General features: G+C 39.2%; 1 protein-coding gene across 3 annotated transcripts in view; it reads right to left on the bottom strand.

Moving 5' to 3' along the window:
• Window positions 1-26,197, bottom strand: part of PSMD14 (proteasome 26S subunit, non-ATPase 14) — a 164,110-nt gene that overhangs the window by 132,872 nt on the left and 5,041 nt on the right. Inside the window, exon 2 of one of the 3 annotated variants that reach the window (XM_078785340.1) lies at window positions 24,898-24,931. The exons of 1 other annotated variant lie outside the window; for it this stretch is intronic. The gene's annotated coding sequence lies outside the window, so the exon portion shown is untranslated. Of the gene's footprint in view, window positions 1-8,931; window positions 9,067-24,897; window positions 24,932-26,197 lie in introns of those variants that run through there. One more of the 3 variants, XM_078785341.1, reaches the window with a different exon arrangement.

Here is a 26,197-nt window from a genome sequence, read left to right as displayed (position 1 = left end):
TCGGCTCTCTGCTCACCTTCACTCTTTCATTCCTCTTTTCTCCCGCCTCTGGAACAAACTCCCTCACTCCCTTCAATCCCACTCCTCCCTCCAGGTCTTTAAAACAGCTGTTCACCACCATCTCTTATCTTCCCCCATCCAAAACCTTGATCTTTTCTACCCCCGCTAATTCACCCCAGATCCACCTTGTTTGAAATTCCAACTTCTTTCCTGGAAGTCCTGGCAGTGTCCATATGTTTTATACCTCTCCCACCGCCCCCTTCCCACGCCCCCCCCCCCCCCCCAAAGCCCTCGCCCTCTCTCAGATCTCTCGATGTCTCCATGTCTCTCGGTCCCTGCTCTCAAATGTTGTGTTTGTGTCCTTCCCCCTCTCTCCCCATCTTGTCTACCGCTCCCTATGTTATATGTTTTATGTGTCGGTTTGTCTTTCTGTGTGATTAATGTTCGCTCTTTCACGAGCCTCGATCTTGTATACAAAAAAAAAAAAAAAAAAAAAAAAAAAAAAAATCAGGCATATCATACCCCCATTTATTAATTCGCATATTAACTATATGTCCTTCTTTATAAAATTCAATTGTAAGCAGGTAGTTAAATTCAATGAGGAAAGGTGTATGGTCAGTATAACCAGGTGTTGTGGTTGTAAATTTTACTTGTTTAACAAAACGTGCTGTTTTCTTTAAAAATATATATTGTGATAAATCACTAAATCTAATTAAGTCATTCGCATCTGTAGGGTTTGGATAATTGATTAATTTATAAGTATTCTTCATATTAATATTTTTACTTACACTATATTTTTGTCGTTCAGCCTGTGCCTTTGTATAATAATTTGATAAATCAATATCCTGAGAGGATTTTCCAAAGATAGAACCATCTTTTCCAACATAAGTCATTTATATTAGATTAAAAATGATATCATAAAAATTTTCATTATTGTTGAGTTGAAATAATACATATAAACATAATTGACCACAACATTTAGAATTAATTTCTTGAACTTGAAATGTTTGATAAACACCATTCTGTAAGAATTGTATTACTTCAACAGGTGGTGGCATACCATAACTATCAAAATAATATTTATCCTGACTATTATGAATACAAACCCAATGAGAACCATTCTGTGTGTCTAAATTCATAATAATATTCTTTGTATTCTTATATATATGTATTAATTCATCTCTCATACAAATAACCACATTATCAATTTTTAGTGTTTTACAATACTTAGCTAGTTCTATATTTGACGTTGTATTCTTTCCAAATTGTTTAAACCATTTATCCATTTATTTATGAGAAAGATACAATCCATTACCCCGTTTAGTTAGTTTAACACCCGCTTGAGCGATAGAGGAAAGCATATCTCCAACCAACAATCTAGCTTTATCAGGTAGACTTTCAAGTTTTTGAGCAAAATCTACAATTACACCACTTCCACTAATTTGTTTCTCCAACTCCTTGTTATGTCTTTCCAATTCTTTTTGAGCTTTTAGTTGTGCCTTCCTTTCGTTAGCAGTTTTTACCGCTGCTGAAATACCACCAGTCAATGCTCCCGCCGCACTTAAACCAGCAAATAAAGGAATTAGAAACGGGAGAAATCCTCCTCTTGACTCGTCTATTGAATATTTCTTCAACATAGGTTTCGTCATTTTAATTTTAAGTGATCCAACATCATTTAGTGTTTTCACCTGCTCTCTTGTGAGTAAAACATCAATTCTTACTGCTCCTTTTCTTTGAATTGTATTAACATTAATAATACAAGGCTTTTGATTTTGAATACAAGATGTTAATTTATTAAGATTGATTTGATTAACATACACCCCAACCATTTATTTATGAGAAAAAACCTATGTGATATTAATCATAACACCATTATCTGTATTAATCTGTAAATCTGTTTCCTCCAAAAGCAAACAATATGCATTAACCTCTTCACTCTCCCCTCTTTCAATGTATAGAGAAGTATCCACTCGATTAGACTTTATAGTTTCCTTTTGAGAACTCAGGTCAATTGCGTCGATTGTATAAAGTTTTTGAAACGCAACCATATCCAAAATAGGATCATTATTACCATTACTTTCACACACCTTTTGGTAGGACTTGTAGGCTTCCGCATAATCATTTTTTTCCCAATCAATTTCCAATCTATCTCGTGGATAAAATGTGCCATCAAGAGAAACCCGAAGTTGTTTCACCTTAGCATTATCACTCAGCGCATTATTCTTATTAGTACCGTCCTCTCCATCTGGTTTTTTAAAAATGAGCCAGAGGTATCGTGGCTTTCCTTGAAGAACACCCAAATTCCAAGTGTAGGTAGTGTGTTCCAGTTTAACGTGTTGACATCTTCTTTTCAGGTATGATACATTTAGCGGTTTCTTTGAGTTAAGTCTTCTATTTAACATCTCTTCCGTTTTAAGATTAGGAGTATATTCACTGATATACCAACACAAATCATTAATAACAAATTTATTATTTTCTCCAAAAGCATTTTCAACCCCAAAAAGCAATCTATTTACATTATCATTCCTTTGTAGTTGAAATCTAATTTTAAGCCCATACAAAACTTTATCATAATCACAAAATCCAAATATACCTTTCAGAGGTACTGCTACGGTAAAACTATTCTCTGCTTTTGTATCATCATTATACATTGACTTCCTTTGACTATAACCAGGGTCTGTGTTTGTACCCGTTGACATATCAGGAATAAAACCTTCAACAGCTCCCTTACCCATTCTATCACTAAACGAATATAGTGTAAATTTCATCATTTCAGATGTAGCAGAGACATAATCAACCGCTTCAACCTCTTGTGTTCCAATATACAGGCGGACACTATCAAACATTTTCCAGAAGAAATCATTTACGAGTGTAGCATTAGTATTATTCGCAGCCTTAGTGAATTTAAATTTACACAGCAAGAAACTATCAGCTATATTCAAGTAAGTTTGTTGATTATTTATTTCAAAACTTTTTGTTCCATTTGAATTCCAGTCTGTTCCTGTTATAGCATTTACCTTGAAATAGTCCTCCTTTTTAGTGGAGTTTGAAATGATAATCGTATCATCCAAATCATAGATACTATCAATCGCTTCCATACTTGTATTTATATAGCATTAAAATTGTTGAAACCCTGACCCAAGTATTTTAATGATTTTTTGTCGTTCTTGTGAAGATAGTTGAGTTTTACCTTTTTTTATTTCTTTGATTGCTTGTAATTTATGAGACTCCTTTTGAGCATCTTTTATACTCTTTATAGCACCCGCAACTGAACCCACGGCAGAAGCAGTTGAACCAATTAGGTCGTTATGTTTAAGGATGGTTGAACCAATACCCATTAGAGTATCAATTATCCCATCTCCTTTATTTCGAAATTGATGACCTACACCTCGTTGTCTCTTAGGTTTATAGTATCCTCTCCCAAGAAACATACCTTCACCCTTATAGTATGGTGAAAGGTACATGCCCTCCCCTGTAATTATTTTATATTTTCCCAACTTGTGTTTTCTCACAATAACCATTATTTATTTATTGAAAAACTTCACTTAGGTGAATTCTGATGGATATAATTTCATCATTAAAGGATATCATACGATTATCTTGGTCGGTTATCCTAAAATTTACTCTGTATATGGTTTTTCCTGAGACAGTTAAATAGACAAGATTTTTTGGTTCCATATTAAATTTATAACCAATCGGGGTTGAGTATGCACTGAATGAAAATATTGTATTTGTTCTTATTCCATCGTTATAAGCACCATCAATCAAATCACAATTAATTAATACTGAATTTATACCGGAGGATATTTGGATAACATTATCACTGTAAAACGTCCCGTTAGTTTCAATCTTTTTTGAAGAGAAACCCAATAGCTCTCTGAACGAATTTTCAATCGTGAAATCAACTTTATAATTATTTTTAAGCTTAATCGTTGATTTTGAAGTGTGTTTTTGAATATCTATTACCATATTTTTTGGTTCATCACCTTTTTCTTTCATAAGGCGAGAGACTTCTGAAGATATTTGAGAAATCTCGTAAGCTCCGGGTGAAACGGTTATAGTTTTATATCCACTTCCTGGATTATAACTAAACTTGTTGTTTTTCTCTGTGATATTAAACAAGGTATTATAAGTTTCCATCGACAATAAAGATGCCTCATATGAGGTAACGGGGTCAAGTTGTAGTGGGTAAGGGAATGAAGCTGTGTAATCACTCGTTGTGAAATTAAAACTAAGAATTGTGCTTCTCATCTTATTTAATATCTAATAAAATATCTTTGTATTGACATTTATTAATTATTTTCATATTCATCAACTGATCTAAAATGGCTGAGGATTCATTAAAACAATTGTTGTTTCCAGCCTTCTTACTACCTAACAACAATAATAGCCTATTAACTAATTGTGATGGGTCATTTGGAAGAAAACTAACACCTGAACCAAGCTTACTTAAAGCATCAATAATATGTTTCTCCTTCTCATTCTTCTTCCTTTTACCAGCAACAGAAACTCCATAATCAAGTGCATTTAGCAACTCAATATACTCTTTATCTTCCTCTCTTTCCATATCAAGCGGTTCATCAAAATAAGGTGAATTAGCATGTCCATCTTTTGTTAGAAGAAACATTAATCTTGGGGTTAATTCAACATTTGGTTGGTCAGAACTTAAGAACACCAATTTATCATTAAATATCAATAACTTTTCTTTCACAAGATGGAACTGTGCTGGTTCTTCTGTTGGAATGAGACCTGCTCTGGTTTTTGAACCCTTCAAATATTCATTGTTTTGAAGAGCTTCTACAATATAATTGGAAAGTTTATTTACATTCTCAAGATGCCGAAATAATCCTTCATCATCATATTCTAATTCTCCAAGTTCTTGCTCTGTCATTTGACTAAAATCTTTGATCATTTGAAGTTTTTTTGGAGTAAATTCTACCGTGGGGACTGTAGGTGAGTGTTGAGTTTTCAAAAGTGGTTTAAAAAATTTCTCTTGTTTTCTTTCAAAGGCTTCTTCGCCAGTTAGTTTCTGTCTCCGTTTCTTCTTTATCTCTTCCTGTTGCTTTACAACTTTTGAAACCAACTCTTGATGTTCTTTAAACTTTCTTGCTCTTTCTTCGGTATTCATTTAGTATTGAAAAATATCATTTAATGAATTGTAAAGGTCAATGGGAAAATTTTCCTTTTCTTCATCATTATAGTAAATGTGTTGAAATAAATCCTTTTCTTTAAATATTTCATCAAATTCTTTATTGGTATTAATACGAGTTGTTATTTCTTCTTCACTAATACTTGTATCTTTGCTTTTCATACGTTTGCGTTGAGTCTCCTCATCGATATCAAAACCGAATGATAAAATCTTAACTCCATCACCACACAATTGTTTAATAATTTGTCTCATTCCTTCAGGATTAGTTTCTAAAATCCCAAGACCATTAGATTTTACTTTATTTAACTCACTCTTACAATGTGAATATTTTGTAGAACCAAGAGAGACCTCCTCAAATATTTGACCTTCGTTCCTCAATCGCATATGTTCCTCCATTGAAATGTAGTAATAATCTTTCCCTTCTACTTCTCCTGGTCGCTTTGCTCTGGTTGTAGTACTCACAAAACGAATCATAGGGTGTTTTAAAAAAAAACTTACAATCTTTTCATTTTTACTATTCAAGAGTTTAGATTTATGAAAGTTCTTTCCTGAAGCAGATTTACCCACAAGATTAATAATAATAGTTATCATTTATATATGTAATTATGTTTAAAATAAAAATACATCCTTTAATATCTCATCTTGTTTCACAACAATATATTTATATTTTCCAATCGTGTGTTTCATATAATTTTCCAATTCTTTTTTACTACATAACGTAGAGCAATTATCTCTCCAAAAATTATTTACATCTATTGAATTTAACTTAAATAAAATAAAAGTATTGGCATTGTTTCTTATTGAGCGTCGAGGGAGTTGAAAATATGATTGACTAAGATAAATACAATTACAAGAAGAATGTCTCCCTCTTGTATAGTAGCTGTCCATTACTGTTTGGTTTCTCTCATTAACACAATCATCAAAGATAACGAGGTTCTTTTTTTATTTATCTAAATCTTGAGGTAAAGGTATATCATCCGTATTATCACTGAGAATACAAGTTATGGGTTTTGGTTTCGATTTTGATTTCTGTGTATCACAAAATAATTGTATTATATCTTCAATATTATAATCATTTAGTTTGTTTTGAAGTTTAAATAAACCGATAATGTCTTCCTTTTTAAGACCCGCATTAAAACCCTGTGAGAGTAGTTGATACTCGGGTTGAAAACGTGACTTTGTAAAAATTATTAAATTATCATAATCTAAAAAATTAGGACCAAGGAGCTTCTTTAAAAGTAAACAGGTTTTTCCACATCCGCTTGAACCAACTATTAGACATCTCAATGAATTTGGAATGTTTTTATGGTTATTAAATTTTATCTTATTTTCCCAAACGGGTAAAAAATCATTCATTTATATATTTGGAAAATAGCTATTTTCTATTAGAAATAGCTATTTTTTGAGCTATTTTAGAAACTCTATATTTTATCCTGAGTTCGGGTTTAATTTCAAAATAATTCATTATTTTATTTATATAGTATCTTGTATTAACATTTCCATTAAAATTATTTTGAATAATAAATATCATTAAACCCTTATACATTTGCTCAATACAAATAGTCTCTTCCCTTGAAAGAAATGGTGTATTATCATCACAATACTTAACATTCATCTCTCTTATTAATCTTGTAAAGTAATTCATTTTTGGTTCTAATTTAAAAGAGTTATATATATTTATATATTTTTTATTATCATTAATTAAAATTAAATCACAGAAAATACATTGTTTATATGAACCCTCATTATTAAGCCCTATTCTATCACAAGCCGGACAATTCTCTAATTTATCATATGGAGAGTCTGGAAATTCTAAATATCCTTCAGAACTTATCATATTTATATGGTAAATTTTTACTTAAACTAAACGCAACTTTATTCATTAATAAATACAATGTTTCAAAGCACAAAAGACAAATTTCAATCAATCTCTACTTCGGTGAAAGATATAGAAAAATATGTCAAAGATGTTAAATTGAACAAAGATAAATATGGAAATTTTTGGGTAAAACCAGTTATGGAAAATAACATGAGCCCCTCTATTTCATTTAAAGGAAGAGCTCTAACTATACCTGGAAAGACATCCATTAAAGTAAATCGAACAAAAGTTTCTCCTCTACTCCTGGCAATTTATTCAAAGCTTGAAAAAGTGATCGATCGCGATACTTTGAAAAAGAATGATAAGACCATCAACAATACTCGTGGAGAAATTTGTATTTACTTTAATAATCCAAAGGGTGTAGATCTTAGTAAAATGAATGATGTTAATATTTCTGGTGAAATGTCATTTCGTTCTATGATAGATAGAGATTATTTAAAGATAACTTTTGATATTAAAAATGTAGAGATTGAATCTGTTAATGAAAGAAAGTATATAGATATTGATGGGAATATTTTTCCTGCTAATTAAATATGAGTCATTACAGCAGTGAAGATTTTACTATTTTATTGAACTCGGACGATAGTGATGATCGTATTTCATTGAACTCGGACGATGGTGATGATAGTATTTCATTGAACTCAGATGATAGTTATGATGCTAATAGTTTGTGCTCAAATGATAGTTATGAGAGTAGCTTTATTGATGACTGAGTATGATTCTGAGTATTCATGTGATAGTTATGACTCAGATGATTCTGAGTGAAAAAGTGTTTTAGTTTAAGTATAGTTTCATTTATAAAAAGCCTGTAAAAAGGCACTTTCTTCTATAAGTGTTTTACTTTAAGCACAGTTTCATCTTTAAAAAAGCCTCTAAAAAGGTGTTTTACTTTAAGTATAATTTTGCTATATAAATATGATCAAAGCAACGTATTGCGACGTTTGTGAACAAGAATATAAACAATACAAAAGACACCTTAAAACTAACAAACACACATTTAATCTACTTCACCTACTATCTCCTATTCAGAAGGAAACAAAACACTGTTCTGCCTGTAATAAAAATATCCTCAAGAAAGGCTTCGAAATGCATCTTAAAACAAATCAACATTTATCAGATTTTATCACAACTAAAAACTCTGATGGTGCATTCAAAGGACATATTAAAATAAGAGTCTTTAACTTCAAACCTCCTGAACCAGAGTCTATAGTTGATGCTGTAGAAATAGTTAAACCTGCTGTTCAAACGTTGATTGAAAAAAACACTAAAAGAAATGAAACCACTTAAATTTTATATGGGAGTAAAATTAGAAATGACAAAGGACGAAGGAGTTATAGATACACCATACATGAGAACTGAGCCACACTTTATATCTTCATATCAAGATTTTAAAACATCAGGAGTCTATGATGAACTTATTAAACAAGAGCAAGATTTGGATAATTCAATCGTAGGAAGTGGATTCAATATAGGAAAAATTATTTACATAGACATTCATATTCTTAAATCAGATCCTCTAAAAGCTTCTTCTTACATTGATTTACCCAGTGTTATCAAAAATAGAAAAGTAGTTATCAATATCAAAAATAAAGACAATAAATGTTTTCTCTGGTCTATTCTAGCACACTTACATCCTCCACATTTTCATGATGAAAGAGTATCTCATTATAAAAAATATGAGAATACATTAAATACGAAAGATCTAAAGTTTCCGATGACTTTAAATGATATTCCTAAATTTGAAAAGTTGAATAATTTATCAGTTAATGTTTATAGTCTAACAGAAACAAACAACATTCAGGTTTTAAAGCTTTCTGACAATTGTAAACAAACTCATATTAATCTTCTATATTTTAATTCAGATGAAAATTCACATTATACATACATCAAAAAACAAAACCACCTTTAGAGGCCATTTTTCCCCGCAAGCGGGGGTTGGCCTTTTTCGGGAACTGTGGTTGTTGTTGTTTTTTCGGTCCCCTTTTTGAAGCAATGTTTTACGGCCGGATGCCCTTCCTGACGCCAACCCTTTTTGCCGCTATCAGATTTTGAGGGGTATACATACATCAAAGATATTACAAAATTAATAAAACCACAAGTATGTTAAAGAACAAATAAAATATATATTTGTATGCGTTGTCTTAACTTCTTCCATACACAAGAAAGATTAGATAAACATTCAAATTATTGTGGTGAACATAAATCAACGGTAATCAACATGCCTAAAAAAGGCTCAAAGATCACATTCAAAGATGAAAAGAAAACAATAGAACATCCATTTGTTATATATGCTGATTTTGAAAGTATTTTAGAAAAAATTGATACTGCTTCTCCAGATCCAAAAGAATCATACACAAATAAATATCAAAAACATACTCCTTGTGGTTTTTGTTATTATATCAAATCATCCGTTGGTGATGAATATAACAAGTTAGAGGTGTATAGAGGCTCAAATACCCCAGAGGAGTTTGTGAAACGACGAGAAAAAGACTGTGTCCGATTAACCAAGATAATGAGAGAAACCAATAAACCAATGTCCTTAACAAGTAACGAAAAAGGAGAATTTGGACAGCCAAAGGTTGACTGTCATATTTGTGAGAAGAAAATTGGTAAAGGTCTAAAGGTTAGAGACCATTGTCATCTCACTGGTAAATATAGAGGTCCGGCTCATCAAAGTTGTAATATTAATTATCAACTCCCCTCTTTCATTCCTGTCTTTCTTCATAACAACGCTCATTATGATACACATCTATTTATCAAGGAACTCTCAAAGACTTCTGGAAGTATCTCAGCAATTCCAAACACGGCTCAGAAATACATTTCATTCACAAAAACAATTCACACATCTCCTATTACTCATATCAGATTTCTTGATACATTTAAATTCATGGCAGGTCCATTGGCTAACTTGGTTCAAAATCTAAAAGAGTTTCCATGTCTTTCAGAGTATTTTTTAGATAAAGATTTTCTAACACAAAAGGGAATTTACCCCTATGACTATATGGACTCATTTGAGAGATTCAATGAAACACAACTTCCTTCAAAAGAAAATTTCTATAACAAATTAAACAACAGTCATATATCTGATAAAGATTATGTGCATGCACAAAACGTTTGGAAAAAATATAACATCAAGAATCTTGGCGAGTTTCACGATTTGTATCTCAAAACTGATGTGCTTTTATTGGCCGATGTATTTGAAGCCTTTAGATCTGTTTGTCGCACTGGATATGGATTGGATCCTGCTCACTACTACACAGCACCTGGATTGGCCTGGAGTGCGATGTTGAAAATGACAAAACAAGCTTTGGATTTGATAACCGATGTTGATATGCTTTTGATGATTGAAAAGGCAAAAAGAGGTCGAATTTCACAAGTCTGCTCGAGTCGATATGCAAAAGCAAATAACAAATATCTTCCAAATTATGATTCAACGAAACAGAGTTCTTACTTGATGTACTATGACGCGAACAACCTGTATGGCTGGGCAATGTCTCAGGCTCTTCCTTATGGAAAACTTAGATGGGTAAAGGAAAAAGACTACAAAAAGGTTTTACAAGATGTATGTATCTCTACACAAAAAGAATTGGATAAAGAAAAAGTTGGTTATTATTTTGAAGTTGATTTGAAATATCCAGAGGAACTTCATAACCTACACAAAGATCTCCCATTTGCTTGTGAAAAGGAAAGCCCAAAGAAGGAGTGGTTAAGTGATTATCAACAATCATTTAATATAGGTGAATCAACAGAAAAATTACTTACTACATTATATAACAAGAAAAATTATGTTCTACACCAAAGAAATTTGCGACAATATTTATCAAAAGGTCTAAGAGTAGAGAAGATCCATAGGGTTCTAAAGTTCAATCAAAGTCATTGGTTAAAGGGGTACATTGATTTTAATACACAAAGAAGAACAGAGTCAAAAACAGATTTTGAGAAAGACTTTTATAAATTGATGAATAATGCGGTCTTTGGTAAGACCATGGAAAATGTGAGGAAAAGACAAAATATCAGACTATCAACATCTTGGAAACAAGCATCAAAATTAATTAATAGACCGAGTTTTACTAGAGCTGAGGTCTTTACTGAGAACTTTTGTGCGATCCATTTGATTAAAGAGAGTATTGAAATGGACAAACCTATTTATATTGGAACATCAATTCTTGATTTATCAGTCATTAATGTATGATTACTTTTATAATAACTTGAGGAAGAAACATCAAAATGATGTTAATCTACTTTATATGGATACAGATAGTTTTATTTTGCAAATTAATACTGATGATGTTTATTCAGACATGAAAAAGGACATTAATATCTATGACACTAGTAATTACAGTCGAGAGAGTGAGTTGTTCTCTTCTAAAAATAAAAAGGTGATTGGAAAGTTTAAGGATGAATTAGGAGGAAATGTCATGAGTGAATTTGTGGGATTGAGGTCTAAGGCTTATGCTTATAAATACATTGTGAATAACGTTGAAAAGACTGATAAGAAGTTAAAAGGCATAAAGAAAAATGTTATTAAAGAAACAATAAACTTTAAGGATTATTATAACTGTTTAACAACAAAGAAAGAAGAGTTTAGAAAGATTAATGGAATAAGAAGTTATAAACATAAATTATATTCAGAAGAGGTGAATAAGAAAGCATTGGGGGCTTTTGATGATAAGAGGTTTATTTTAGAAAATGGAATTGATAGTCTCCCTTATGGTTATATAAGTATATAAGTGATAAGTTAAAAAGGGGGGTTAGGGATTTGAACGGGCTACCGCCGCCTTTTTACTATTATATAAATGATAGAACCAAGTACCAACCAGACTAAAGAGTGGAGGTGTAATCAACCTTGGTATATAAATGGTAAACATAACGAATGTGAAAAATATCAAATAGGTATAATTGAAAAGACAACTGGTAAAAAAATTTACAAAACAAGTAAGAGAATTAATTTAAATACCGGTGAATTGGGTAAAAAAGATGGAAATATTTTTGAGTGGACGGAAAACTTTGATGGTTGTCAGGAAAATATATACTTTAATTTTAAAATGGTATGTGGCACTGGAGGCGCTCAAACAAGAACATTGAGGGAGGTTTACCATTTTATCTTAGCTCAGTTAAAATATCTTAATAAAGAACCAAACTCAAACATCTTTTTTGTTAATATATTAGATGGTGAAGAGAGTGGCAAGAGAATTAAATTATTTCCCACGCATAAACAAATATTTGTCGGATCAATGTTTGAGTGGTCTACTCGGGATCATTGATAGTAAGAGTACCATAAGACCAAGGGGGAATCATTGTTTGAGTGTCAAAAGGCTAAAAGGTTCGTAAAGAGGTGAGAAGAAAATTAACATGGAAGTGAATGGGTCGATGTTTGAGTGGGTCAAAGATAATCTGCCAGATGATATGTAGAAGAAGGATTATAGGTCTATAAGAGAAAACAAATATTTGTAGTGTTTGAGTGGTCTAATAAACAACATTAAGGAAAGGTACTATAGACAAAAGGTTCATAAAGATGAGGGTGGGAGAAATAGAGGTGTTAATGGGCAATGAGGTTAAGAGGAAAATTAACATGTAAGTCAATGGGAAAATGAGAGTGTCCCAGAAGCAACATATATACACTACTCCCAAACCCATCTCTCTCTGTTCCCACCTTTCCCAGTCGAACCCAACTGCTCCTGGACTCTGTGTCCTTCTCTCCTGACAAGGTGGAGAAGTTTTTGTCAAACCTCGACTCCGATTCTGCAACTGGACGAGATGGCATCAGCCCACGGGTCCTAAAATCCTGCTCTGCCGCTCCATCTCACCCTCTCTCTGTTCTCTTCACCCTCTCTTTTGCTCAAGGTCATCTGCCAGCATCTTGGAAATCAGCAAACATCACTGCTTTACACAAAAAAAGGTGCAAAAACAGATCCTTGCAACTACAGACCAATCAGCCTGCTTCCAATTTATCAGCGAAGTCATGGAATCCATCATTGCTTCGGATATCAAATCCTTCCTCTTCTCCAATGGCTTGATCTCTGATCATCAATTAGGATTCAGACCAGGTCATTCCACTCTGGACATGTTGCTTCTGCTGTCTCAACAATGGATGGAGGTCCTCAATGCCAAACAGGAAATCAGAGCTGTCTCACTTGACATATAACGTGCCTTCGATACGGTCTGGCACCCAGCTCTGCTCACCAAACTCTCCTCCTATGGTATCCATGGAAATCTCCACTCATGGCTTGCGGACTTCCTCTCTGGTCGTAGGCAACGTGTGGCCCTGAATGGATTTCTCTCATCTCCCCTTCCTGTTCTGGTTGGAGTTCCCCAAGGTAGTGTTCTGGGCCATGTGCTATTTCTGGTCTTCATCAATGATCGCTCCGACTCTCTGGAACATCCTCTCTATCTATTTGCTGATGACTCCACTATCTGCCGCCCCATTCCTCATCCCTCAGATCGGCAGTCTGCAGCCTCCTCACTCTCTGCAGACCTGGACAAAATCACAGACTGGTCAAACAAGTGGAACATGTCTTTCAATCCTGACAAATCTCACACTCTTACAATGTCTCTCCGAAAGGACCGACTGGAAAACCCTCCCATCTACTTTCTCAACAATCCTCTCCAATAAGTTCTGTCGCTCAAGCTTTTGGGTCTCACTATCTGCCATGATCTTTCTTGGGAAAACCACATTTCCAAGCTGGCCTCCAAAGCCAGTCGCCGACTGGGCATCCTCCGTCATGCAAAGTCTTTCCTTGGCACACCTGAGCTCCTCACTACATACAAGGCTTTCATCCGCAGCTCAATGGAATACTGTTCCCCCCTCTGGGCTGGTGCTCCTGACTCACACCTAGCTCAGCTTCACGCTGTTGAAACCAAAGCTTTCCGAATCAATGAAATCTCCCGTGATGAAGCTAACTCCGAGGGCCTTTCCCTGACTCACCACAGGCAGGTTGGTGGTCTTTCCGTCTTCTACCGACTCCTCTCCGGCCTTGCTCCCCCAGCTCTCTCTGTGCTCTGTCCCCCAAATATTCCTTCAAGTCGCACAAGATCTGCCTACAACCCTCTTGTGGTTAAACTGCCAAAATCTAGGCTCTCTGCTCACCTTCACTCTTTCATTCCCCTTTTCTCCCGCCTCCCCCACTCCCTTCAATCCCACCCCTCCCTCCAGGTCTTTAAAACAGCTGTTCACCACCATCTCTCGTCTTCCCCCATCCAAAACCTTGATCTTTTCTACCCCCGCTAATTCACCCCAGACACACTTCTTTTTTTTCTTTTTTTGAAATTCCAACTTCTTTCCTGGAAGTCCTTGCAGTGTTCATGTTTTATACTTCTCCCACCTCCCCCCAAGCCCTCCCCCTCCCACATTTTTCCCGATGTCCCTGCTCTCAAATGTTGTGTTTGTGTCCTTCCCCCTCTCTCCCCATCTTGTCTACCGCTCCCCTTATTTTTTGTGTTTTATGTGTCGGTTTGACTTTTTGTGTGATTGACGTTAGCTCTTTCACGAGCCTCGATCTTGTATCCAAAAAAAAACAAAAAAAAAACGTTTTTTTCTGTCGAGATGAGAGAAATCCATTCAGAGCCAACACTGACGACGACCAGATTGGAAGTCTGCAAGCCATATGTGGACATTTCCATGGATACCATAGGAGGAGAGTTTGGTGAGCAGAGCGGGGTGCCAGACCACATTGAAGACATGTGATATGTCAAGGGAGACTGCTCTGATTTCCTGTTTGGCATTGAGGACCTCCATCCATTGTTGAGACAGCAGAAGCAGCATGTCCAGAGTATAATGACCTGGTCTGAATCCTAATTGATGATCAGAGATCAAACCATTGCAGAAGGAGCAGGATTTGATATCCAAAGCAATGATGGATTCCATGACTTTGCTGATAATTTGGAGCAGGCTGATTGGTTTGTTGTTGCAAGGATCTGTTTTTGCACCTTTTTTGTGTAAAGCGGTAATGTTGGCTGATTTCCAAGCTGATGGCAGATGACCTTGAGCAAAAGAGAGGGTGAAGAGAACAGAGAGAGGGTGTGAAAGAGCGGCAGAGCAGGATTTTAGGACCAGTGGGCTGATGCCGTCTGGTGCATTTGCAGAATTGGAGTCGAGGTTTGATAGAAATAGTGCTGTTAGCTAGATTCAAAATCCTGTCTCGGAACCGTCTCGATAAATTTTCAATTTTCATAACGGGATCTCGGGTCGGCTCGGTTCCCGGCAAAGTAAAAAAAAAAAATAATAATAATAATAATAAAATAATAATAAGGCTTCAAAAATAATGGAATTACATTACAATATATAAACAACAATGAAAAAAATTCATTTCTGATGTTGAGTACTTAAATTCCGACTTAGCTTCCATTTACCGGGATGAAATAAAATACACCGCCTAGATGCAGATGATCGGCCACCGATGGGACCGGGTTATCTCATTACAGTTTGTATTGTCGTGTAATTTCTTGCTCGGAATGTCAGAGAGAGGGAGAAAATGTTTCTGCCCAGGCATATTCGAGTCCCGGTTGGAGTTTCATTATCATTTTGTGAGTTGTGATCGCCAAGGGGCTCGCTCCCTCCCCCCCCCCCCCCAACCCCCCTCCTCCCGTTCCCCTCCCCTCCCCCGCCCGGCAATGCCGGGTACTTCTGCTAGTAAATTATAAAGCAGGCGGTGTAGTGATCACCCCCCCCCCCCCCCTCCTTATTTTGACTCTGTGACTAAAGTAAACGTAATCAACTTATCAGGCCTAAAGTGGAGATAAGATAACCAAAATACTTTCACATTCAAACCGTCAAACCAAACCCCGAGGGATTCTTACAATTTATAGATTTAGTGTTGCAATTAAACATAAACGTTCATCAAAAACTCATTTCATAAAACTACATAATGTATTGTACTTGTATTAATACATTGTGTGAAGAATAATCCGTTCTAAACGTGTTTTTAATCTAAATAAACATCGTCCCTCCAATCACGGGGCCTCGAGCGAATCCCTCGATATTAATGTGCAAAAGACCATAGCAACCACATTCCGTAACTCGTCTCCAAAGACGGACACGTGACCGCAGCGTAAAGCGGAGTGATACAGCGGAAGGATTCAACGGTTTAAATGAAGCCGCGATGCGGCGGATTTTCATTGTGACCTTCATCCTGATTTCGTTACCTCCGCCACCAAAGGTGGATGGAGGTTATGTTTTCACTCCTGTCTGTTTGTCCGTTTGTTTGTGAACACAATATCTCAAAAGGTTGTGGACGGATTCGGACGAAATTTTGTGGAGATGCAGCATGTGTGACAAGGACGACATGCTTAGATGCTGGTGAAGATCCGGATTCGGAATTCGGATTCGTTTGCAGTGCATTGTTTGTTGACGAGGGGAAAATCCTGGAACAGTGATGTTTACTTTATCTATCATCGTTTGTGTCAGCTCAGCTGCACTTGCAAAAAATGATGCTTGTGCAGAAGCAGAGTAATGAAAGCAAGGCTCAATAAATGCCTCTATTATGGAAAATATCTGCAAGAAGTTGGAATTTTAACCGGGATTTTTTTACCGAGAAATTGCGTCAATCAATTTATCTCGGGACCGTCCCGAGACCGTCTCGAAAGCCGAAACCGCCGGGATTTCGTCCCGGTCTCAGCTCGGTTGACAGCCCTAGATAGAAACTTCCCCACCTTGTCAGGAGAGGAGGACACAGAGTCCAGGAGCACCTAGGTTTGACTGGGTACGGTGGGTACAGAGAGAGATGGGTTTGCGACACAAGATTTTGAGGCAAACACAGAGTTGAGGCATTCAGCTTTTTCAGGTGCGGAATCAGCTGTGTAGCCATTTGAGGTAAGGGAGGGGATGGAGGGGGAACAAACACCAGAAAACGATTTGACCAGCCACCACCAGGATTTGGAAGAGGGATACAGGCTTGAGAGTTCAGTCTTGAGAGTGGAGAGATAGTGTTCCTGGCTCTCCTGAGGTTAGACACACACTTGTTCCGGGCTTTGTGAAAGGCACCGAGATTGCCTTCTGTTGGATTTGCCTTCCAGGAGGCGAAGGCAAGTTGTTTCAGGGCAACTGCCTCACCACAAGATTCCGTGTACCATGCACGGGAGGAAGGTTATGACAACTGAAGACGAGATGGGATAAATCTGTGCATGAGAGAAAGCAAATTTACTCGGGAAGAATTCCCAGGATGAGTTGATGTCAGAGGCAGTGGAGATGGGAGACCAGTCCAGATGATTGAAGGCTGCTAGAAGACCGTGCCAGTTGGCCTGAGTAAAATGCCAGACTCGTCGACGCTGAGAAGGCTCTCTGAGAATGGCCAGAGAGATGTCCACTTTAACAAGCATATGGACAGATGAACCGATTGGAGCAGAAGAGGAGCAGCGGACATTTGTAGGGAAGTTTATCATAACCAAGTCTCGAAGAGAACATGCTCCGTTGACTGAGATCCGGGTTGGGAAATTGACAGATTGTGTCAGTCCCAGTTGGTCGCAGAAGTCCTTTGCTGAGGTGCCATGGCTGGTGTGAGAGGTACCCACATCCAGCCAACTGGCATGGTGACAATTATTGAAATCACCGCATACGAGGAAGAGAGAGTTGGGATTAGTAGATAGAAGTTGGTCCATGTTATCAGACAGCGAGATGTAGATGGAGTCATGACTGTTTGTTGGACGGTACAACACACATGTGAACAAAAGGTGGGTGCATAGGGGAAACCGTAGCCAGAGGTACTCCTGGGGGAGAGGTGGAGGCACGGCAGTGCAGGGAGAGTGAGGAAGAGAGTTTTTGATAAAGATAGCAGCCCCACCTCCAGGACGATGCTCAGGTCTGTCGTTCCGGAGGAGGGAGATAATATGGAATCAGAGACATCTTGAAGGAGGAAAGTTTCTGTTAAGCAGATTACGTCTTGTTTGTCAGAAGCGACCTGTATGGAGGGTTCAGTCAGGTTTGAGCGAAGGCCCCGGATGTTAAAGGTCCATACCGTTAAGGAAGAGGAAGGGGGAGCATCGGATACAGGACAGGGAGGAGTCGAGTAAGATGAGGGAGAAGAGGAGGAGGTAGGGAGAGCTGTTGATTGTGTCTCAGCTTTCAGAAGAGCTAGGAGAAAGGGAAGGATGAGGAGGACAAAAGGTTTGATGGTGATAGGATGAGGTACTGATGAGGTGAGGTGTTGTTTGAGGGGGGGGCGAGGAAGAGGGTTGGAGGAGATGGAGGTAAGAGTTGGAAGGCAGAGGAATTGGGTAGGAGGACACTTTTAGGAGGGGTGAGAGGGGAGAATTGGAGAAAAATGACGGGTGGGGAGATTTGAAGGGGAGGGGGGAAGGGGGGAGTTTTGAAGGGGAGGGGTGAATTTAGGAGGGGAGGGGCAAGGGTGGAGTTCAGGAGGGGAGGGGTGAGGGGAGTTTAGGAGGGGAGGAGCAAGGGGGGAGTTCAGGAGGGGAGGGGTGAGGGGAGTTTAGGAGGGGAGGAGCTAGGGGGGAGATTTGAAAGGGAGCAGTGATGGGGGAGTTTAGGAGGGGAGGGGTGAGTTTGCATTTTAGAAAGTGTTGGACGATTAATGGAAAACTAACATTTATAGCAAAATGAGTTTCTTGTGATTTTCGAGGCAGAGATCCGTTTGAAAATGTTGCAGGAGGTGTGGAATGCAGATGAGTTTAGGGAATGTAGAAAAGCAGAACTGTAAGAGATTGAATTTTTATTCAAGGTGATATGAAGAGATTTGGTGAGCAAATCAAAGACAACCTTTTAAAGAAAAAGAAGAAAAGTGTGTTACGGGGTCCTCTGCAATCTCCTGGTCTCGGTAACCTCCGAACCCCGAGAGGAACCCCGGCAGAAAGATATCGATGTTATTCCGTGTCGAAATCAATCACTAATGAAACCATCCATGAAACCCTCAAAGGAAACAATCCAAATCAATTACGAAACCACACCCTTGGTTGCCAATGCACAAATATTATATTAAAAGCACACAAAAAGAATCATACAACAATGGTGGCAATCAACCCTACAATCAATATCTTAAGATGGTAACCCCAAACTCACAGCACTCCCAGGAAATGGAACCGAGCCCTCCTCAATGTCTCTATAACCCTTCAAGGCGAAGTTGATGCGCTCCGGCGATCGTTGGAACAATGTCCGGATCAAGAGCAACCGAGGCGTAGACGGTCGAAGCGACACAGAAGTCACGTGGTCCAACACCCAGCACTCGCGGTACAAAGGGGAATCTCCAAAGACGTGCGCGTACACATTTGCCGTTCAATCAGCGAACCGCTGGGCAATCTTCAGACGCCGCTTTATTGCACAGCCGTCCCTGGCAAACCACCGGAGGAGAAGCCCAACCGACACGACAAAAACCTTTCCCGATGAAGGTAGCGCGCGGGACGAAATGACGGACGGCTCTCACTCGAGCTGCGGCCTTGAGGCGAAGATTCTCCGGAATTTCACCCTTGTACCTGGCTTCGCAAGCTTTTCCCCAACTCCAGCGATAACACCGATGGCCCGAGATTCCTTTCAAGGACTCAAAGTTCACTCGCCAGGTACGCTTGACCAGGCTAGGTACGGAGCTTTTCAGAATGCCTTTCACTCCTCACGACTTCTTCTTCTTCTTTTCCCCACCTTTTCCTTCCGGGTCACGATCCGATTTCCTGTCTCATTTTTACCATGAGCGCGCTTTTAACCTTTTAACCACAATAACCATTTCCCTTAAACAACACTACCCATAATGCTTAGAACCCACAATAATAATAATGTGCCGAATCCGTAACACTTCCTCCCCTCAAGAAAGAAAGTTTGAACACAGCGAAAACTTTCTTTGCCGGCAAACTCTTTAAACAAACAAAAGTAAACTCACAACCCCAAATCACCAATTCCCGTGAGCAGCAATTAATATCTCCCAAAAATAAAGCAACAAACTTCGAACAACCCACAGAGATTTCCAACATTAATTGACTCTGGACAAAGCGTCAGCCACGACATTGTCCCTGCCCTTTACATGTTCAATTTCCCCGTTGGACTCCTGCAAAGCCAAACTCCATCTCATCACCCTCTGATTTTACTTTTCGTTTCTTTTGAATGAAGGTTAAGGGGTAGTACTCAAAACCCCAGTCAAGCAAATCTACAGCACTTTTCCCCGGGAGGCCGAGCTGAAAGCCAGGTCCCATGGTGGTTGGGTGGCGAGGCCTGGAAGTATTCACTACATGGACGCCTTTAGGAACGTGGAGTTCACGGTTAATCCGTGTAGGGAAGTTCACTACATGGACGCCTTTAGAAACGTGGCGTTCACGGTTAATCCGTGTAGGAATCTTGGCTCGGCTGCTCCGCAGCATTCAGTGCTTCAACTCTTTCTAACTTTCCTAACAATCACGGTTGGACCACTTGTCACGGTAGTCACATGAATAGTGGTCTCCTTCTCGGCCACTGCTCGGATAATCCTTCCTTTGGGGGCTGCCGTAACTCTGGGAGCCTCCATAATATCATCGATTGCGGCCACCACCAAAACTACGACTCCGTGGTCCTCTTCTGTAGATCCCACGACACCTATGAAAAGCCTTCCCCACTGTTATGGTCCGACCCTCCAACTCCTTGCTATTCAGATCCTTTTCTGCCTCTCTGGCGTCCTTTGAGTTTTCAAACGTGACAAAGCCAAACCCTCTTGACTTTTGTGTCTCCCTGTCTTTTATCAGCAGCACTTCCAAAAGCACTCCATATTTGCTGAAGGCAGACTCCAGAACATCTTCCTTTGTTTTGAAGTTCAGTCCACCTACAAATAACTTGCTAAATTTGTCGCCATCCCTAACTGGTGTGGTGTTATTTTCCCTACTGGGCTTTTTAACCACCATCGGGTTACCATAAACTTGACCACCGGCCAGATCATTCCCGATAACAACAGATACTCGCTCTACAGGAAGCGTGGCTTGTAAACCGCCGGTGACCGGTCCTGACACCAAATTGGACTCCAAATGGATGACATGAAGTGGAGCGCAAACACAGCCAACAATCCCCTGTAAACGAACACTATCACCAGTTGCCGTCTCCTCTGACAATGGCAAGATGCCTTCAAGCATTAAAGATTGATGTGCTCCTGTGTCCCTCAATACCCTCGCAGGTCTCCGGTTAGTCGAGGCTCCATCCAGTGACACAAACCCCTCTGAAATAAATGGTTGGTAACCCTTTTGAGGGCGATTTCTCACAATGGCCATTGCATTTGGAGTTGTACTAGTCGAACTCCACTTCTGATTTTCCCTTTTCATGGTGTAATGCTTAGAACCCACAATAATAATAATAAGTGCCAAATCCGTAACAAGTGTGTTATAATATACAACAGAATATAACACTGAAGAGGAAGGTTTAAACATTTTAAAACTAAACTGTGAAAACTATCTGGAAATTCCCTAAATGAGGGCATGAAGGATTCCTCAGGGGGGATTAACGATTCCAGGACAGGTTCAGAGCAGGAACAGAAGAATAGGAGATTAACAGCCAAGAGAGCAGAGAACAAAGGAACAGGGAGGTGTATAAGCAATTGTGTTAGTTCGGGAGGAGAGGGGCCTACTTTTTAATATTTTTGAATATGAGAATATGGGCGGCAGATAGGAGAGGGGTTAATATTTTTGAAGGTTAGGTGAAAGTCGATCAGAGGAAGGAGGAGAAAGTTGAAGGAGTATGGTGAAAACGAGAATTGGAAAGGTGTCACCTGGAGAGGATCGAATTATGAAGGAAGGAGAGAGGAGAAAAAAAACAAAAAAAACAGGTGGAGTAAAACATGTGGCGACGATCAGTGGAGAGGAAGCCACTGGGAGATAAGGAAATTTGGATTTTTTTATAAATGGGAAGTATGGAAATATTTCTGAAAAGACAGACAAAGGAAAAAGCAATAGAGTGAGAGAATGAAAGTAAATTGACAACAAAAGGCTGCCGAGGAGACAGGAAAGTAGTGCTGTTAGCTAGATTCAAAATCCTGTCTCGGAACCGTCTCGATAAATTTTCAATTTTCATAACGGGATCTCGGGTCGGCTCGGTTCCCGGCAAAGTAAAAAAAAAAAATAATAATAATAATAATAAGGCTTCAAAAATAATGGAATTTCATTACAATATATATAAACCCTAAATATATAAACAACAATGAAAAAAATTCATTTCTGATGTTGAGTACTTAAATTCCGACTTAGCTTCCATTTACCGGGATGAAATAAAATACACCGCCTACATGCAGATGATCGGCCACCGATGGGACCGGGTTATCTCATTACAGTTTGTATTGTCGTGTAATTTCTTGCTCGGAATGTCAGAGGGAGAAAATGTTTCTGCCCAGGCATATTCGAGTCCGGGTTGGAGTTTCATTATCATTTAGTGAGTTGTGATCGCCAAGGGGCTCGCTCCCTCCCCCCCCCCCCCCCCCCGTTCCCCTCCCCTCCCCCGCCCGGCAATGCCGGGTACTTCTGCTAGTAAATTATAAAGCAGGCGGTGTAGTGATCACCCCCCCCCCCCCTCCTTATTTTGACTCTGTGACTAAAGTAAACATAATCAACTTATCAGGCCTAAAGTGGAGATAAGATAACCAAAATACTTTCACATTCAAACCGTCACACCAAAGCCCGAGGGATTCTTACAATTTATAGATTTAGCGTTGCAATTAAACATAAACGTTCATCAAAAACTCATTTCATAAAACTACATAATGTATTGTACTTGTATTAATACATTGTGTGTAGAATAATCCGTTATAAACGTGTTTTTAATCTAAATAAACATCGTCCCTCCATTCACGGGGCCTCGAGCGAGTCCCTCGATATTAATGTGCAAAAGACCATAGCAACCACATTCCGTAACTCGTCTCCAAGGACGGACACGTGACCGCAGCGTAAAGCGGAGCGAGGCGGAGTGATACAGCGGAAGGATTCAACGGTTTAAATAAAGCCGCGATGTGGCGGATTTTCATTGTGACCTTCATCCTGATGTCGTTACTTCCGCCACCAAAGGTGGATGGAGATTATGTTTTCACTCCTATCTGTTTGTCCGTTTGTTTGTGAACACAATATCTCAAAAAGTTGTGGACGGATTCGGACGAAATTTTGTGGAGATGCAGCGTGTGTGACAAGGACGACATGATTAGATGTTGGTGAAGATCCGGATTCGGAATTCAGATTCGTTTGCAGTGCATTGTTTGTTGACGAGGGGAAAATCCTGGAACAGTGAGTTTACTTTATCTATCATCATTTGTGTCAGTTCAGCTGCACTTGCGAAAAATGATGCTTGTGCAGAAGCAGAGTAATGAAAGCAAGGCTCAATTAATGCCTCTATTATGGAAAATATCTGCAAGAAGTTGGAATTTTAACCGGGATTTTTTTACCGAGAAATTGCGTCAATCAATTTATCTCGGGACCATCCCGAGACCGTCTCGAAAGCCGAAACCGCCGGGATTTCGTCCCGGTCTCGGCTCGGTTGACAGCCCTACAGGAAAGCCTCGAGGGACAAGGCCTGAAAACGCGGTAGGAACAACCAACTATTATACACAGGTATGCACGATTTACACCGAGATCTTACTAGAAACACACAGCAGACAAACACAGGAAAATAAAAATACAGTTTTTGACAAAAATACAAACAGGAAAAATAGTTTACTTTGATAGCGTGGAGAGCTTGGAAAAACACAGCCTCGCCACAGAACCAGAAGCATGCATATTGAGTGTGTGTGTATTGAATGGATGGAATACTTCACCCCCCCTCCTCTTGGCTAGTGTCCCAGCCACACACCTAGCTCAGCTTGACGCCGTGGAAACCATGGCCATTAAGATTATCGGAACCTCTTAAGATTCAGCTGAGTCGACGAGCCGATGACCTTCCCATTGCAAACAGTTAGGGTCTCTGTCTTCTACCACTATCTTTCTGGTCTTGATCTGCTCATTCCTTGCTTTGTCCAAGTCACCCCCCTCCATCCACCCCCAGCACTCCCAGGTTTCTGCAGGGTGCACGCAGTCCACCAATAACACCCAAAATTCAGAATAATTGCTCACCTCCACTCATCTATTCCTACTTTTTCACACCTGTGGAATCAACTTCCACATTCATTCTTCTATCCAGGTTCTTGAGACAGCTGTTCAACACCATCTTAGATCATTCCCCATACAAAACCATTGTCTTTTCTACACCTGTTAATCCATCCCATTCACCCCCTCCCCTCATCAACCTGAAGCCCAGCTCCTTCCAATTTCCAGTTTTTCCTTCTTGAGAGTTTGTTTATTCATCCACATTGTCCACCCCATGCATCATTCCCTACCTCTCAGTCCTCTCCACACCCATTGTTTATCAAATTCTTCCTCTATTTTGTCCTTAAACCCCTGCTGTTGGTGTTTCCCTCCTCTCTCTATTGTTCCTTTTGTTCTGTTGTGTCCTAATCTGCTAAGTGTTCCAGCTCTTCCACAAGCCTCGACTCTGCTTCCAAAAACAAAAACCCCAATCTTGCATAAAAATGTGAAGATTAAACGCCAAATTGGTACATTGCTATGGCACCAAAATACCAGGCTCAAACCACGAAGCGGAACACAGGCGAGGACTTGAGGCAAGAACGTTTTGGTTATTTCTGCAGGATATGGCACAGGAGGAAGTGCAACTCGGGCAGCGCTGGTGTGGGGTGGGTGATGAGGAGTGACGTCTCCGTCACTCTCCAAAATCTTCCTTTCGAGGGGAGTGACGAAACAGAGAGCTCGCAAATCATCTTTTATCATCCCTTCTGAATCAATAATGGCTGGTCCATATTGGCCACCCCACAGGATGGGGAAGGCACTCGCCCACAGCGTGGGCACCGACCCTCCCTCCCCCATCCAAGAACATCCAAGAACTTCCAACAGCACACAAAGTCTTTATCCCACAGTTCTTTGCAAGCCTTCGGAAGAACTGCCATACCTGCTGGTTGCACTTTCAGGGTGTCCATCAAGTACTGTGAAACACATTTATAGTGTTATTCCAGTGCTTTTTTGAGGCAAACAAGTCATCCACCTGGCCTTGTCTGTACAGGCTTTTTTGTATAACAAGTTAAGGATCATATAAGAGGTAACACATAGAACATATAATAAAGGGAATGAGGAACAAGAGGGGGAGAGAGAGAGGGAAGCAAAACAGTAGGGAACAGGGACATCAGATCTGTGGAAGGGACAGAGCTGGGGCAGGGTACAAGGGATAAGCAAGATGGACACAATGACTTTCAGGAAAGAAAAAGGAATTTGAAGGAGGTGGATTTGGGGAGGATTAACGGGGGTAGAAAAGATCAAGGTTCTGGATGGGGGAAGATAAGTGATGATGGGGGAAGATAAGAGATGATGGGGGAAGATAAGAGATGATGGGGGAAGATAAGAGATGATGGGGGAAGATAAGAGATGATGGGGGAAGATAAGAGATGATGGGGGAAGATAAGAGATGATGGGGGAAGATAAGAGATGATGGGGGAAGATAGATGATGGGGGAAGATAAGAGATGATGGGGGAAGATAAGAGATGATGGGGGAAGATAAGAGATGATGGGGGAAGATAAGAGATGGTGGTGAACAGCTGTTTTAAAGACCTGGAGGGAGGAGTGGGATTGAAGAGAATGTGGGAATTTGTTCCAGAGGTGGGAAAAAAAGAGGAAAGAAAGAGTGAAGGTGAACAGAGAGTCTTGATTTTGGAAGTTTCACCAGAAAAGGGTTGTTGGCAGATATTGTGCATCCTGCAGGAATATTTGTGGGACAGAGCACAGACAGAGCAGGGAGCTAGGCCAGAGAGAAGTCTGTAGAAGACAGAAATACCACCAACCTGCCTGCGGTCAGCGAGTGAAAGGCCCTCAGTCACCTTCATCGTGGAAGATACCAATGATCCACAATACCACCACCAATACCAGGTTTTACACAAATACCACCTTGTACTATTCTGCTTGAAGGTTTACAATCACCATCTCCTCTGCACGTTTGAACATAAAAATTACCTCTGACAGCTACATAATACCAGAGTCATGCTACCCTACTCGATCACACTGACAATACTATTCTAAACACAATCGATCTATGTATACCTCTCCTTCAATTTCCATGCAACGACACTGAAAAGGCAGCAGCACCTACAGAGAACAGTTTAGAAAAAAATAATTTGAGTCTCAACGTCATTTGGGGATACAGCTCTACCCCATTGGTAGTCTAAAAGTTAATATAATTTTAAAATAATAATAATAAAAC

This window comes from Myxine glutinosa, chromosome 10 (genome assembly GCF_964187855.1).
Source record: "Myxine glutinosa chromosome 10, kmMyxGlut1.1, whole genome shotgun sequence".
In the NCBI taxonomy this organism is placed as follows: Eukaryota; Metazoa; Chordata; class Myxini; order Myxiniformes; family Myxinidae; genus Myxine; species Myxine glutinosa.
Note: the sequence above shows the minus strand (reverse complement) of the source record. Positions and strands in the feature narration are given on the sequence as shown.